Source organism: Hesperophylax consimilis, chromosome 18 (assembly GCF_061612785.1).
Source record: "Hesperophylax consimilis isolate HC1 chromosome 18, BYU_Hcon_1.0, whole genome shotgun sequence".
NCBI classification, from domain to species: Eukaryota; Metazoa; Arthropoda; class Insecta; order Trichoptera; family Limnephilidae; genus Hesperophylax; species Hesperophylax consimilis.
The window spans coordinates 13737270-13752830 of NC_142853.1; the positions used below are offsets into that span (position 1 = coordinate 13737270).

At 32.2% G+C, this 15561-nt stretch overlaps 1 protein-coding gene across 2 annotated transcripts in view; it reads right to left on the reverse strand.

Moving 5' to 3' along the window:
• The window catches only part of Atf3 (Activating transcription factor 3), a 119222-nt gene extending 110647 nt beyond the window's left edge, over nt 1–8575 (reverse strand). For both annotated transcript variants that reach the window (XM_089642341.1, XM_089642340.1), the window contains exon 1: nt 7710–8575. The gene's annotated coding sequence lies outside the window, so the exon portion shown is untranslated. The remainder of the gene's footprint in view (nt 1–7709) is intronic.
• Nucleotides 8576–15561: the final 6986 nt, after the last annotated feature.

Here is a 15561-nt window from a genome sequence, read left to right on the forward strand (position 1 = left end):
TACATAATACATAAGAAAAGAGAGAGAAAAAAAACAGAAACCAGTTTTTAAATTGCAGATGGCATAAAAATAATAATATCGGTTCATAATATGAAAATTACAAGTTTAATTAAGTAAGTTAAAAACAATCTATAGCAGCGTTTGGCGCCATTTGCGGTTGCTTCGTACCTTTCCAATAACTCATGGTTCGGCTCGCGCTTTATTTGTCCTGTTAATACGCAGATTAACAGTCATTTTATATAGGCTACAGCTACTTTAACTTTAGAAGAATTACAAAAAAAATCTTTGAACTACTTACTACAGTAAATAAATTAATCAGTCTAGTCTTAAAGTCCAATACAGATAGAATAACTAGTTATCATTTCAACGAAATTTTGACAAAAATACATAATGTTTTAAAATCACAAACTCTTTAATCTGTGAATTTCACCAAAATTTTAATACAACAGCTTCTTTTAAAAATAAAATTTAAGTTATTCTAGAGTCGAGAGGCATACCTTGTAATTCCTACACAATACACAAATCCGAACGTGATCCGAAACAATATCGAGAACGCACGTTCGGCTGAGCCGACTTTTCGGATATTTCTTGGCCGAAACCGAAACCGCACCCGAAACTTGTTTATTAGCCGAAATCGGCCTAAACCGGAACCGTAACTTTAGTATTTCACTAAAAAATAACACATTATGACTTTGTATAAAATATAGAGAAAATTCTGAAGGTTTTTTCCTCGTTGACCTAAACAACATTAAATATTTAATATGTTAACATTAAATATATTATGTATTAACATAAATTTAATATTTATTTGTAATTATTATTTTCATTGACAGGTTCGTGCCCCGTGATCTTATATTAGAAATGAATTATTTTTCAACTTTATCGGTGTTTTTCTCAACAGCTAATAACCAAAGTAAATCGTGAAATGTCATGGCTGACCGATCATCCGTTGGGTAATACTCGTACATCATCCGTTGGAAATTAGTCAAATAACATTCTACATTAATACTAAATATTTTATTTCGGAACTCAAAAAGTCAATCAACTAAGTTAAGTGGAATTACAGGCAAATCAGTTTAAAGAGGACACTTTGTAGGTATTTGTGCACTCCGATAGTATCGACAAGTTAAAAAAAAATCGTTCATTTCTTTCTTCAGCATCCAAACAGAACAAAAACAAAATAATTTTTTGATCCAGCCAGTACACCACTTCACAAGCAAGGGACCATATTTAGCTATTTTCCATTTTCTGTTGATGATTATTTTGACTCACGTTTTTATCGCGTCTTTCCAATATTTAAAAAAAATTATTTCACCCTACAAAGAGTGCTTTGATTTCCTATTTAAATAAAAAATAATAAGATACCTACATATGTAGGTAATGGGCATTTAAAAATAGGTTTGCATGAAAAAATCAATCATTGTTCTGTGGATTCAGAGAATACACAAAAAAAAATCTGAATATAGTAGAATGGAAAAATTATTAAATACCTGCTGTAGAGTTGTGTTGAGATTATTACAGGTTTTTCTAGATTCTAGAAAGAAATATTTTAAATGCTAGGTTAGAAAACAATTGATTAATTATTTTATGTTTTCATTCATATCGGAATTCATTCAAGGATCTAGACTATCTAGAGCGAATAAGTTAGCATGAAAGTGGGCAGCCGGTATAATTTGGGAACATAAAACAGAGTTATGACTAGTTTTGATTGGTATCCAAAATCATATTATGTAGGTACCAACCTACTAATATTTAATGAATAAATTATTTTTAATTTGCAGATCATTTTACATCACACTGATGATCAAGTAACGGTAGGTGTTTGTAAAACTTTCGTATATTTGAATAAAATATATCATATTAAATGTATGTAAGTTCTTTGACTTTCGTTTTTTTATACAATTTATTTATTTGAAAAGATTATTTAGTAATGTACGCGTTACTGGGTACTTAAACTGTAGAATTAATTGTAGTAGATTAATAAATTACTAAATAAACGTTTGTGAAAACTGCATTAAGAGATTAGTTTAAAAATAATATTTATTTGCTATTATTCTTATGAAAATATATCCCAATTGTCAGTATCTAACGCTTTCTTTGTAAGTAGGAAAATGTGTAAAAAGTCTGAAAACGTGATGGGTAATTTTCTTGTAAAAATTTAAGTGTACTGATTTTTAACCTTTTGATACTAAGAAGAATTCAATTCGGTAAGATGAAAAACAAACATTATTACTTATTTCTACATAGACAAATGAAAAGCCAAAGTAATCCACTACAGTTTTAATTGGATATAATTAACAAACAAAAAAGACATTCAAAAATGAAATGTGATACATATAATTTTTTTTATCAAATTATAAAATTCTTGGTTTTATAAACAGAACGCTAATACGTATTTACTTTAATAAACATGAAGTAATCCTTCCGAAGGTAAACAAATCAGAAAACTTTTGTGCCCTGTCCATCGAGAAAAAATATCATTTTCACAGCGCAACCCTTTCTAGAAGCTATTGTCATTGGTTTGAAAAATACTCCTAGTGCTATTTTATTCTTGTCTGAATAAGGCGTTGATAGAAAAACAATCACAAGCATCTTCCGAATGGAGATAAATGGCTATATTGACTATTTCAATCAGAAATTCCTTCTCGTTAGCCAGATAAATGTAACCCACGCTTTGCGGTATAAAAATTAGATGGGACATTTCTGAATCTTAAAATGATAGGAACCCACTAGATTCATTATTATAATTAGATACACTTAATGTTAAAAAATAACACGATGTTTAAGAAGTACTCGTAGGTGATTTACACGCGGAACCGGTAAAATACCTACCGATTTTCAAAATCAAGCAGTGCTGAAGCTTAAATAGCGAAATCTCCGTAACGATGAACCCAATAATGTTCAGCTCATCAAGTATTTTTACAATGAGAGCTATAGAGCTTTTAAACAGATATCTATACCTACAAGACATCATTTTCTTATCTTATCTTATTTTCATTTCAAATTCAAGAAACAAATCTTTACAGTTTATTATGTAACGCATGGCTACATCCAGTAGGTAATAATATTTATCATTTCACCATCGCCATTGGTGTACCGTGTAAGGCCGTCATTGGTAAACCGGTGCACCTAGCCACTAATGCAAATATGCAATTCTGTCAATAAACTTTTCCACCCGGATTCGAGTTTTGCAACATTCAGTGCCTTAAAAACTGAAACCTTTCAGAACACGTCAAAATCTCTGCTGTTTATTATGTATCTCATGATTACATCCAGTCTTAACATCATTTCACCATCGCCATTGCTGTACTACCAGCGATCGAAGGCCGCCATTGGTGTACCGGTGCACCTAGCCACATAATAATGCAAATATGCAATTCTGTCAATAGACTTTTCAACCCGGATCCGGCCCTATTGACCCTATTCACGTAAAACTTCCAATCGAGGCTATCAAGCCAAGATCACAACTTGTGTTTTGACAACTGAGAATGCGTTGTTCTCAATCCGATTGGTTGGAAAGCTTGCTGACCTATGAAAATGCACCCACGAGTATTGCCAAATATTATATGCGTTTTTAATCGATAATTTAATAATCGTTTAAATTGCAGAAAATTCGATTTTGGCTAAGAAACATTTAAATAATAGTGTTTTATGAAGTTGACCGCCTAGATTCTGGATTCTCTTTATTTATTTTTTTTAAATTGTTTTTTAATGTAAAACTCTTAATAGTTTTTTTTAAATGTAAAACTCTCAAAACTGAGTATATTCAGTTCGATTATAAGAAACCTCTCATTTTTAAATACATCTATTTGAATTATTTTTATAAGCAATAATTGTTCGCCTGAAACACTCATCCACATTGAAAAAATCTCCTGATAAAAAATACATGACGCCAACGGGACTCGAACCCGTGTCCATTCGATTTCCGGTCGAAAGCTCTGACCACTTAGCTATGGGGGCTTATTTCTTACCCGAGAAAATATTCAATATATGCTAGTGTTTCATTCAACAATTACTGCTTTTTACATTTTTTCACCTGAGAACAACCAACTTTATTTTTATATGAGAAAGGCATTGTAAGTGCTAAATCTCTCACTAGATGGCGTTGATACAAATTGTATACATTTAAAATTATTTAATTGTTATCCTTTGTGCTATGCATAAATAAAATCTTGTCTTTAAAAACATTAATTTATCAAAAAAATAATAACATCTATTTGAATTAAATATTTTTTTTGGTAAAGAATAAATGCAAATTTTGAAAGGCCCAAAAATTAACCCACTTCCCGGCATCCGATCGAGCTGAAACTCGGCAGATAGACTCGCTGTCGATGACAGTATAATCTATCAACGTATACTTTACACAAACATACGATATACGTATATCTCTGAAATCGGATGAAAGCGGTTAATATAAGAAATAAATATCCGTCCTATGGGATCGAAATTCGGCGAGGTTGTTAGAGTTGTTGACTCCCCGTCCTTGGAAGGAAGGATCAATCCTAAGTCAAACCAATTTTTGAAATTAAAAATTGATGTATTGCAATAAAAAAACTTCATTTTTTACGGGTTGAATTTTACATTTGATTGCAATGCAAATTGAAATTTTTTATCAATTTATTTTATTTTAAAACTGCAAGTAGAACGCATCCATGCTAATCAGAAATGTTTTTTATATCTTTTTTGTAAGCCTTAGAAAAATTATATCAGGACGGTAAATATATTTTTGATTATCGATTCAACTCAATCAACCTTACGTAATTATTTATTTCATTCAAAACTAAATTATCAATATGCAACAAACGATATGCCTACTTGCCTTGTGTGGGGACTCTTTTTTACTTAATTTTTATTGAAAAAAAATGTCACCGACCAATATTAACATTCACATTTTTATTCCAATTATGCTCAGTAATCCCTGGTTAAAGTCCGTCGGGTAGGTCTAGTTACAGTTTGCAAATGCTTGTTTTTAGACGGAGATAATGAGCTTTGTCATTATTTCAAACCCCTAATCTCATCTTCAGAAAATGAGTTTTTTAAGCACCGTTCAATTTAATACAATAGCGTGCAAATTCCATACAAAATAGGGACGGAGAAAATTACATGGTATTAAAAAAACTCGTTCTATAAGTTTGTGAATATATAGGACCTATACTGTTACTAACACCCCACTGAACAGATAATACCAAGAAGTGTAATATATAAGATAGTTCAACTCCTATGCGACCCAGACAGGTCAACGAAATTTATGATCTTTAGTACATTCGATATTTAAAAAAATTGTATAATTTCCACCGTAAGTAAGAAAAAACGGAGCCCACCTCAGGCACATGGACACGCCCATAACGCACTTCTATTAATTTTTATTTTTTATTTACAAAATGACGGCTTGTACAATCCAACTTGAATCTATCAATTGTTGCGGAATTTATATTATCCTTCAGCGCATTATAATATTACATTCCTGTATATAGTATACGATTTACGATTTTGTTTATTGGCTTTGTCTTTTTTGGTTGCCTAATTTCAATGCACTTTCTTGTGTTATGTCTGTTTTTTGTGTATAATTTTATTTAAAATGTATTTTTCTAATTGGTTTTCCATTATTTTACGTATAAATATCATCACGTTCACCATCTATTTCACTGTTATCCAATTTAGTTCCTTTAACATTTTAGTTAAGAAAATTTATTTTGCGTAAGTATTACCTATTCCAATTTTTCGATTTTGAAGAATTTGCAACGTATTTTGTTCACTGTCATTTCATAAGAAAAAAATCGTTGAGCAGTATAGTGAAAATGTCGAGCAATAATGTAGTTATATATAGTTAATACGAATTTTTCCCAAAAAAGAAATATTCTTCAGTGGCTTAATTAATTTCATCAGAACACGCCCTTAACATGATTCTATCGTTTTTTTTGTTCGGTGGTTCACGCCATTGCTCCACGTGCGCAAGTACAGGCTTTGACCTAGTTAGGGGTCATCTTCACACAAAGGGGTTGTACGAACGAAGGTTAAATGAAACTAATCTACCCCTTACGAGCGTCTCGCGTTAGATATATTACGAAAACTACACTAGACAAACGAAATGAATTCAAGTTAGTACAAAACTAAAGTGTGTTCGATAATACATTATTATAAAAATTATCTCATCAATAGCAAAAAAATCATAATTTAGCTCCTCCACCATAATACATACATTTTTTTAAAGTAACCTTCGACGGCCTCCGTGGTTGAGCAGTTAAGATCGTTGGCTACGAATCGGAAGTTCGCGAGTTTAAATCCCAGAGTGCGCAAGTAAATTTTATTTGATTAAAAAATAATATATACCTTTTAATATCATCCTCGTGAAAAACAATTCAGAACCGTAAAAATGCTTGAAATGGCTTTAGTTGTGTTTGGTGACCAGATCTGACTAGCCAGCTTTGACCTTCTTTACCATCTCCTTCCCCTCCCCACTACCTTCAGCGCTTTAGCCTCACAATATCCCCAATTGGGGATGAAGTAGTCTCCCTGGTTCCAGACGGTTGGGAGCAGTTGGGACTCTTGTTGACTCTTCTCACATTAAAAAATAAATAAAAATAAGTGACAAATAAACGTAAAACTATTAGTTTTACTATGCTGATTGAAAAATCTTTCTGAGTAGGTAGGTACTAAATCAATGTTGAAAATACATGGTTTACTGGCCATACATCTTAATATCTACACCATAGAAAAAAAAGAATATCTTTACTCTACGATCTAAACAAATATTAGGTATTTTATAAGGTATTTCTAAGTGTTCATATTATTATAATGTTTCGATTAATGTTTACGCGTATCCATAGACAACTTGCTAATTATGATGTATAGATTTATAGGTAGGTAACTACCCAACAATCAATTTTGCTTGGGGCACTTTTATTGATTGGTTATCGTACCGTTTTTTTTCTTTATAGGTACCTACACGTGTAGTTGTTCATGCATTCCTAAAAAAATTTCAATAAAACTTTAATAAATCTCCAAAGGTAAACTTTTTAATTTGTATAGATAAGATGTAATGTGGTTTACGAGCGTTTAATGTCTTTAGATTATCTTCAAATGTCGGGATTAAGATAGATAAAATAAAGATAATATTTTAATTTGACGGAATATATATATTATCAATTGTTTGTTTACACAAGTTCCCAAGATGACCTGCAAAAAATACAGAACAAGAGGTTTCAACGGTGCTAACGACAACGACAATATTATTACCTCGCCTTTCGATTGACCCATAGACATGTCTCTTACGACGTCAATGGGTTGACCTCTAAAATAAACCGGTGCGAAACGCTATAAAATTTTATATGCTAAATAACATCTCTGGATGTACGGCATGTGCCAAATATTGACGGCAGATGACAGTTTAACCCTTTAACTACCGATCCCTAAATTTTTAATTTATGATATTTTGTGTATCCTGGCGTGAAAGTGTTAACAATTTTGCTGTTTTTTGTTATATTAAATCTAGAAATAACTCACGTGCAGCTAGCTAGCGTAATAGTGTGATTTTTCTTCCGTTAGTGTTAATCTTCATTACAATAAATTAACAGGTGTGTATGTAACTAATTGGTAGAATAAATAAACTAAGTTTTTTTCGACGGTGCTTTGGTTAGCTACGTGATGTTTATTTTCCTCGTTGGGGTAATTTTTTTAATTCTGGGAAAAGGAATATTTGCATTTCTTACCTAATTTTTATCAACCGCAAGCTATCCGCAGCAAGCGCCACTAATGAAGTTCGTCCACAAATATCACATAAACACGCACAGATCGACTACAGTCGATTATTCTCGTATCACCACGTATAGAAATTATCACATGCACTTGTTACTTATAATCGAGTCACTCGATATTTACGTTCGATTATTTTTTTAAATTTTGTTCGTGTATCGTTTTGTTTACGTTTTTATCGTCTCGGGCGTATTGCTGGACACCCACTCGACGACGCGAGAGTTAAAATAATATTGAGAGACAAAAAACGATGCTATGTCGTTGCCAATGCCAACAGGCACAGATTAAGCGCCAATTCACGACTGGAAAAGCCACCTGCTTTCTCTGACACTGAGGAAGGAGTTGAAACAACGCGTGAAACGTATGAAACACAAGAATCAAGACTTCGGTGGATGAGGTTCGGGGTAGGAAACGTTAAGTTCGTGTTCGCGGAAGACAGTCTGTGTGTCGGCACTTGTCCCGCAGGAGACTGGGAGACTGCAGTACTAGCCAGCTTCCTGGCGATCTCTGCAACCTTCTGTAGGCAGTACTCTACGAGGAGTTGGATGAACAGTTCCTTGTGGTTGGACCAGCTCCGCCTACTTCCAACGTGGTGTCGATCCTTTCCCACTATTTCCACATGAGGGGTAGAAGTTTGACTGATCATATGCATCTCATACGAGGACATAACAATTTGGTGCTCGCGATCGGGTTCGGGTGATTTCATTAACTCGCGGTGTGTCCGGGTTATTTATTTGTGTGTTCAAGACGCGAATATAAGATATAAACAGTAAGTTGAACTATTGACTTGGACGTCTCGCGGACACACCAGCGACATGCTATAATCCTAATAGACTAACATCTCACATGGGACTCTACCGCCAAACGTTCTGAAGCCGGCTCGAAATAGCGATGAGCTCACTTTTTCGCAAGCCGATTGGCCAGAAGTGAGGTCACCGCGCCTCGCGATTGGTGGAAATTAACGTGGCACGTTTCTCACTCGCACCAACTTACGGCACACTGTTTTTTTATTCCACTTGGCACAAAACATTTATTTATTTTTAAATTTTCTAAATAATATGAACGTAGTTGAGGCGCCAATTGAATTAATCATGTTTTGTTGCATCGATTAATTCGAATCATTTCAATACCTTCATCATTAACTGATAAAAAACGATTTTTACAAATGTTAAAAATATAACGTTTAACGTGTTTACATATTTTTTTGTTTTACTACAGTTAAAAATAACATTCATAAGATAAAATAAAAAATTAAAATGCGTTAAAAATGTTGTGTTATGTCTGTAATTAACTAGTTAAAAATTACAAATTTTAATTACGAAAAAAAATACTTTAATAATTTTACAAATCATTATTATCCATATCAATTCTTAGCAAAAAATATATTCCCGCTTTTTTTCATGTGCCAAGATAATGATCAAAAAATTAATTGCAAAAACATAGTTGTGCCAAACAGTTATTCACTCGCTGGCCTGCTCCAAGCAAGTCACGAACAAAAGATTCAGGCAAAACGCATAGCACGGGAGATGGGCCTATTGCGTGTTGGTTTTCACAAGGCGGTGCTCCGAGCGCCGCACATACAAACTGCGAATTAGCGAAGTGAATTATTATTAATATAATTCTAGAGCTTTAGATTATTGATAGCCGGGGACTTGGAACGAATGCGGCCGCCTATTGGGAATAATGCTTTTTATCGTTCATATTGTTTTTTTTTACCGAACAATTCGCGTTTCTGCAATATTTATATTACACAAGTAATATTCATTTAATATTTACTGACATTAATATAAAAGTAATTAATTAACATTAATAGAACGTCAGAGTTTGGGAGGCAGTTATGGGTACCGCCGCACCGGAAAACATTTATTTGATAACCATACCATCTGCTATAGGTCACCCCAAGTGGTTCGCTACGTTTGGTGACTTGGCAGCGATGCTTGGGTTCATGGGGGTAAGGTTGAGGGTGATCTTTTGACCTTGCATCTTTATCACTTGCACCACAGAGGGAGTGATGAATTCATACGTCTATCACTCTTGAACACTGACCCCAGATTTCTACCCACCCCTCGTGCCTTTTTCCTTTCCAGAACTTCCTCTCCTGCCCTTCTTAAAAAACACCTCCGCACAGCTTCCCGAAAGATGAAGTGGGTCTTGAGACGATTTATTTTCCTCAGGGTCTACTGTATGTAGCTAATGTAAAAAAAATATTAATTAAAATTAACATAATATTAATTGACAATAAAATAATATTAATTAACATTAACATAATATTAATTGACAATAAAATAATATTAATTAACATTAACATCATATTAATTGAAAATAACATAATATTAATTGACATTAACAAAATATTAATTAACATTAACATAATATTAATTAACATTAACAAAATATTAATTGAAAATAACATAATATTAATTGACATTAACAAAATATTAATTAACATTAACATAATATTAATTGACACTAACGCAACATTAACATAATATTCATTTAATATTGATTAATATTAACTAACTTAACATAATATTAATGGGCATTAACATAATATTAATGGGCATTAACATAATATTAATTAACATTTACGTAATATTAACTATAATTAATTAGTTGACGTCAATATTTATTGACATTTTTACAATGTCACTTATTATCAACCCCAATATAATATTAAATGAAGTTAATATGATATGAATTAACATTAATATAATATAATCACTTATACACATACTATAGATTCATGCTTTTAAACGGCTTATTATACTACGAATATCCTAAGATTCAATTAGAGATAAGCTATACACCGCAAAAACGTCGAAACTTCGTTACACTAATATAAATACACTACGTGCTGGATTTCCTTGTTTAAATTTCTTATTTAAATAAACATTTTTCTTTTACCTACCTCGGAGAACCGAATATAAATAAATAAATTGAATTGAATAAGATAAAATTTTGACGACTGGAACTTAACCCCTTGGCCGAATGCTTGCAGAGATCGCGGGTTCGAATCATACACTACGTCGTGTAATATTTTAAATCGAGCCGCTATCAATAACACCCCTTACGTAGATGGCGATAAGGTTTAAATTCCCGCTTAACACCATCCGCCTGTTTTGATTTATGCAAGAAAAAAACATGCCCAAAAAGTGCCTTTTATTTTATTTTGTGGATGTCCAGGCATAAATATTTAATTTTTTTCCGACCATTTTATAAATAACTAAATTTGCCACATTATACAATAAAATCATAACCGAAAATGGATTCGTAAGTAGGAGATTTTGAACTTTAAAGCAGTTTTAATAGGCATTATACATTATTTTTTTCTGGGCTTATAAAAAAACTTATCTTAAAATACTCGATTATTTTAAAGGCCAAGATGTATTCTGCTCGCAGTATTTAATTAAAGCATATGAAACATTTCTAGGCGACCAAATTTTCAAACCAAAAACACATGATTTTGCATTACTACGTAGTGCATCGCTTTAACCAAAATCGTTTTTATTCATTCATTTTATTTGTTTCAAATCTAAACGTCTAATGAAATAATATTAAAAATTACTAATTTCGGTCATCTGTGCGTCCTTCCTAACTCTGTTTCAATGAACTCAACTTCGCTTTGAATTTGAGACTTATTTTCAAAATTGAAACTGACGTTTAAATTCATGCTTTCTCGTGATTTTCGACGCGTCTGCGCTAGTACAGTAGTACAGTTTTTTTCCAGATTCAGAATCGAAACCTTGCTTGAACCGTGTTTAGTGACTAGATCTGAATATTCAGATGTTTTCAACCTTCCTATTCCCCATTTAATTCCCCTTTTCAGTGCCTTTTCAACCGGGGCAATTGGAGCAGTCTGCTCAGGGGGCCGAATTGTCAAGGCGCCGAGGCGCTGATAATACCTAACACCTAACAGTCCTAACACATCGCTCTTGAGATAATTTTTCACGAAAACGGCGCTACAGAAAAATACAAATCATTAATATTACTGACTAAAGTGAAACCTATGAGTGTCTACTGATTTTAAGGCGAAGCTTAATGCTAAATCACTATTTTGATTAATCTTTATAGCTAATTGGAGTACATTATGATTACCAAAAAATATACTTTAGATAAATTGAAGGTTTTCCTATCGTTTGGATTGAGTAGAATACAAATTAAAAAATAAATTACCTAATAAAAAATATAAAAGTAAACTACTAAAATTTTATTTTTTTCAATAGAAATGTATGAACGCGTAAAGGAAACAACTTTAAAAAATTTTGTCTGTGACAGTTTCACTTGATTAACTTTTTTGCTTTCTTATAAAATTATTTAAAAATAAATAAAAACCAGTTTGTGCTTGAAATCGAACGTTTCTAGACTCCGTTTGTAAAGCGATTTTAATACCTATTACCTACAGTATAAGGAATACTAAGAATATACACGTTTTTGGCTTGTAGCTTCCTCTTAAGAGGGACGTCAAAATTTTACTCCTGCCAGGCGCCGTTTTTCACAGGGCCGGCTCTGCCTTCACAACTCACACATACATTTTTTTAGGATGCTAAAGTTTCTCTGACTCCTTGCATTTTAAACTCTTTTATAAGGAAATCACATAAAAGAAAGAAAAAGGTAAAAAGATATTATTCGTACCTACATACTTCAGTAAACAAATGTGTTATCATCAAAAGCGTGTTACCTACTGCCCTAGCAATATTCTAATAATCTACGTATAAAATTATTTACATAGCGGATCGCGATAAGAATTTTGATCAATTCAGATTGGGAAGGGTCAGGTTTTACAGAGATAACATACAAAAAAACTTACCGACTTAGATGTCTATTTTATATCGTCGCTTTATTCATAGCACCGTTGGCAGAGTTTGACACAGATAATTTTGCAGGCGGCCAGAAGAGGACTGACGCTTTTGTTATTCGGCCATGTTATTTTTATTAGGTACATTGAAAATGGACTTCTCATTTTCTATGGAATTTACTATTAAGTTTAATAATTGGTTTGAAACATGCTGTATGCAGAAAATACATCTATGTTTGCGTCAACTCTGATTGCGATATCTACACGGAGAAAAATTACCGATGTTGAATATTGTTAATTTATAAGGAATCTATTCAAATTATTCGTAATGCTAATAAGGCATCAGAGCTCATTATAATCAATCACTAAATAAATGTTCAAAGTACATTGTTGACCCCGGAGTTTTATTTAAAGAGTTTATGATACAAACCCGGGGTTACGACAAAATCCAAAGACATCGAATGTCTCTGGCTAAAACATTTGCTTATGAATTCAACAAAATTTAATTAAATTTGCAAAAGTAAAAATAAATAATAATAATTCCGTTTCGCATGGTTAGAACTCTTGTAAGGTTTATTTCTTTTCTACTAATGCATGTTCTTTTTTTCCCCATTTTAAGATTTTCAGTATCTCTTCTTATTTATTTTCATGCTCCGTCAACTAGTAAACCTAAAATATTTTGTATTACGTCAGAGCCGAAATGAGGGCGGAGAAATTAATCGATTTGCTGCACTCGGGCGCTATATTTGAATCGCGCGAAAATCGGTAATATATTTTGACTTAAAAATGTAAAGTTTAAAAATATTATTCTAATTAGGTTTTAGAACAAACTCGTTGTGATCACTATTTTGTGCAAAGATTGATGATTGAAAAAATAAATAAAAAGAAAACTCATAGATTGCATTTTACAATACAGATACCATTCCATTTTTAGATGGAAAAAAATCGCTTCAATTTTATTTCATTGATGCGTTGTGTTGTATATATATACATACTTACCATTTTGTACATTTTAACGTAGGCGTAGGTATATATATAATTTAAAAAAATATATATTTATTTTTTTTTTTTAAAGAAAGACAAACATTCCCGGGTTACGAATAACCTGACAATATTTGAAAATCTCTGTTGTGGACCCAAACGCGATGTCAACTCGGCCACCGACCGGTCGAATTACAACGGTAATATCATTACAACAGTTGAAATTTTTTTATTTTACCTACACTAAGGGGACCGAAGAAAAAAATGTATCCCCCTAAATTCAAGGCGCTGTATTAGCCGCTATTCCGGGATAAAAAAACCACCAAAATTATGTGTTGCGGCTCTGATAGACCTTTGTATTTGATAATTGGTAAGCATTTGATTTTGTTTTAACACAGCATGAGAGACACTAATAAATAATATCATTGTTTGATTTGAGAGGCGTATCGTATTATTCCTATTGATTTAACAAGTCTTAATTTATTGCCTCTTGTCAAAATAATTACATGAAAGCAAAATCATCAGTGAAAAAAATTACGATTACCTAAATATAAATATGATCACATTATAGAACAACAAACGTTGATTCTGAAAACATTAGTTTTGCTGTTTATGCTTACGAGTAGATACTTATTCGTACAATTAATAAATTGATTTTGCCAAATGATTAAAAATCCATAGAACAAGCGTCATCCTAAATATGATTTAAGATTTTAACGACCAAAAGTATTTTTGTTATTTGTTTTTGGGGTGTTATGCCGTGTTGCGCTAACTCCTTCTTTAGCCAACGTTTCGGACAGCATTGCAGTGTCCATCATCAGGGCAGATGTGTTATTATTAGCGCAACACGGCATAACACCCCAAAAATAAATAACAAAAAAAGCGTCATCCTAACTTCATCGCAACGCCATTGTGGAGTAGTGCGGAGAGAAAGACAAGTGTGGCAAGGTCAACATTTTTTTAATAATAACTTTTAGCGTATTTAAGGAGATTTTTCAAAAAAAGGATCCTATGAAAAATATATTATCTTGTTTGCAAACACCTTTTCGTATTCAGGCCCAAGAATATTTCCACTCTGTAACGGTGGTCTTCAAATTTATTGTTGTTTTCATCTTGTTTACTTTATTTCATTTACCAAGTCATTTGACATTTAATTTCTATTAACTATACAGTTTATAATATAGGTATCTATACCTATTTGTCTTTTTGCGCTTCATCCTTTTAATATGTTTATCCCATAAGACGTACGTACCTATTAAAATAAAACTACCGTTGAATAAATAATTAACATAAATCTTGTATTATTTATTACGACATTAAGATAATAATAATCGCGTTAGAATTTCTTTGGCTATGCGGTTCACTTCATTAATGATAGACTTGGCTTGTTATTAATTATAACATTGTATAAACATCTTATTTTTGTTCAATTCAATAGGAACAGGTTATTATTATATTTTTGTTAATTATTTATACATACTTCGACCAATTAGTTTTTAAAATATTCAAGTAATTTATTGGTATTCTAGAATTTGTGTGTTAATATTGCAATGCGTGTAATAATTTAAAGTTATTGTTTGATTTTTCATTTAATATTTTAATTTTAATTTTCGTTTAATATTGACCTCAATTTTGAATTACTCCTGTAAGCACACAGGTAATAGGTCCAGTGCCGTATTTAGTCTCAGGGCAACCTTGGCAACTACCTAGGGCGGCAAATATAAGGGGCGGCCGACTTTTTGCCGAAGTTCTAAAGACTACCTAACTTTTTTCTATATTTCGCAATAAATAATGAAAAAAAAATGGAGAAGTTAATTCCAGTTAGCGGTCATAAATAGCTTACACTCTTCGGGATACTAGGAATAACACTTTCTGGACATAGTCATCTGTTGTAGGCAGTCATATATGTATCCCTTCAGGTACTTTCAACACATTTGATCAGTTTGAAATGTTTCCTGATTATTTAAAATGCGATATATACATCTTATTTTTTTTAATTTTCCGTGAAAACAAATTCTGTTTTAGAAACTAGA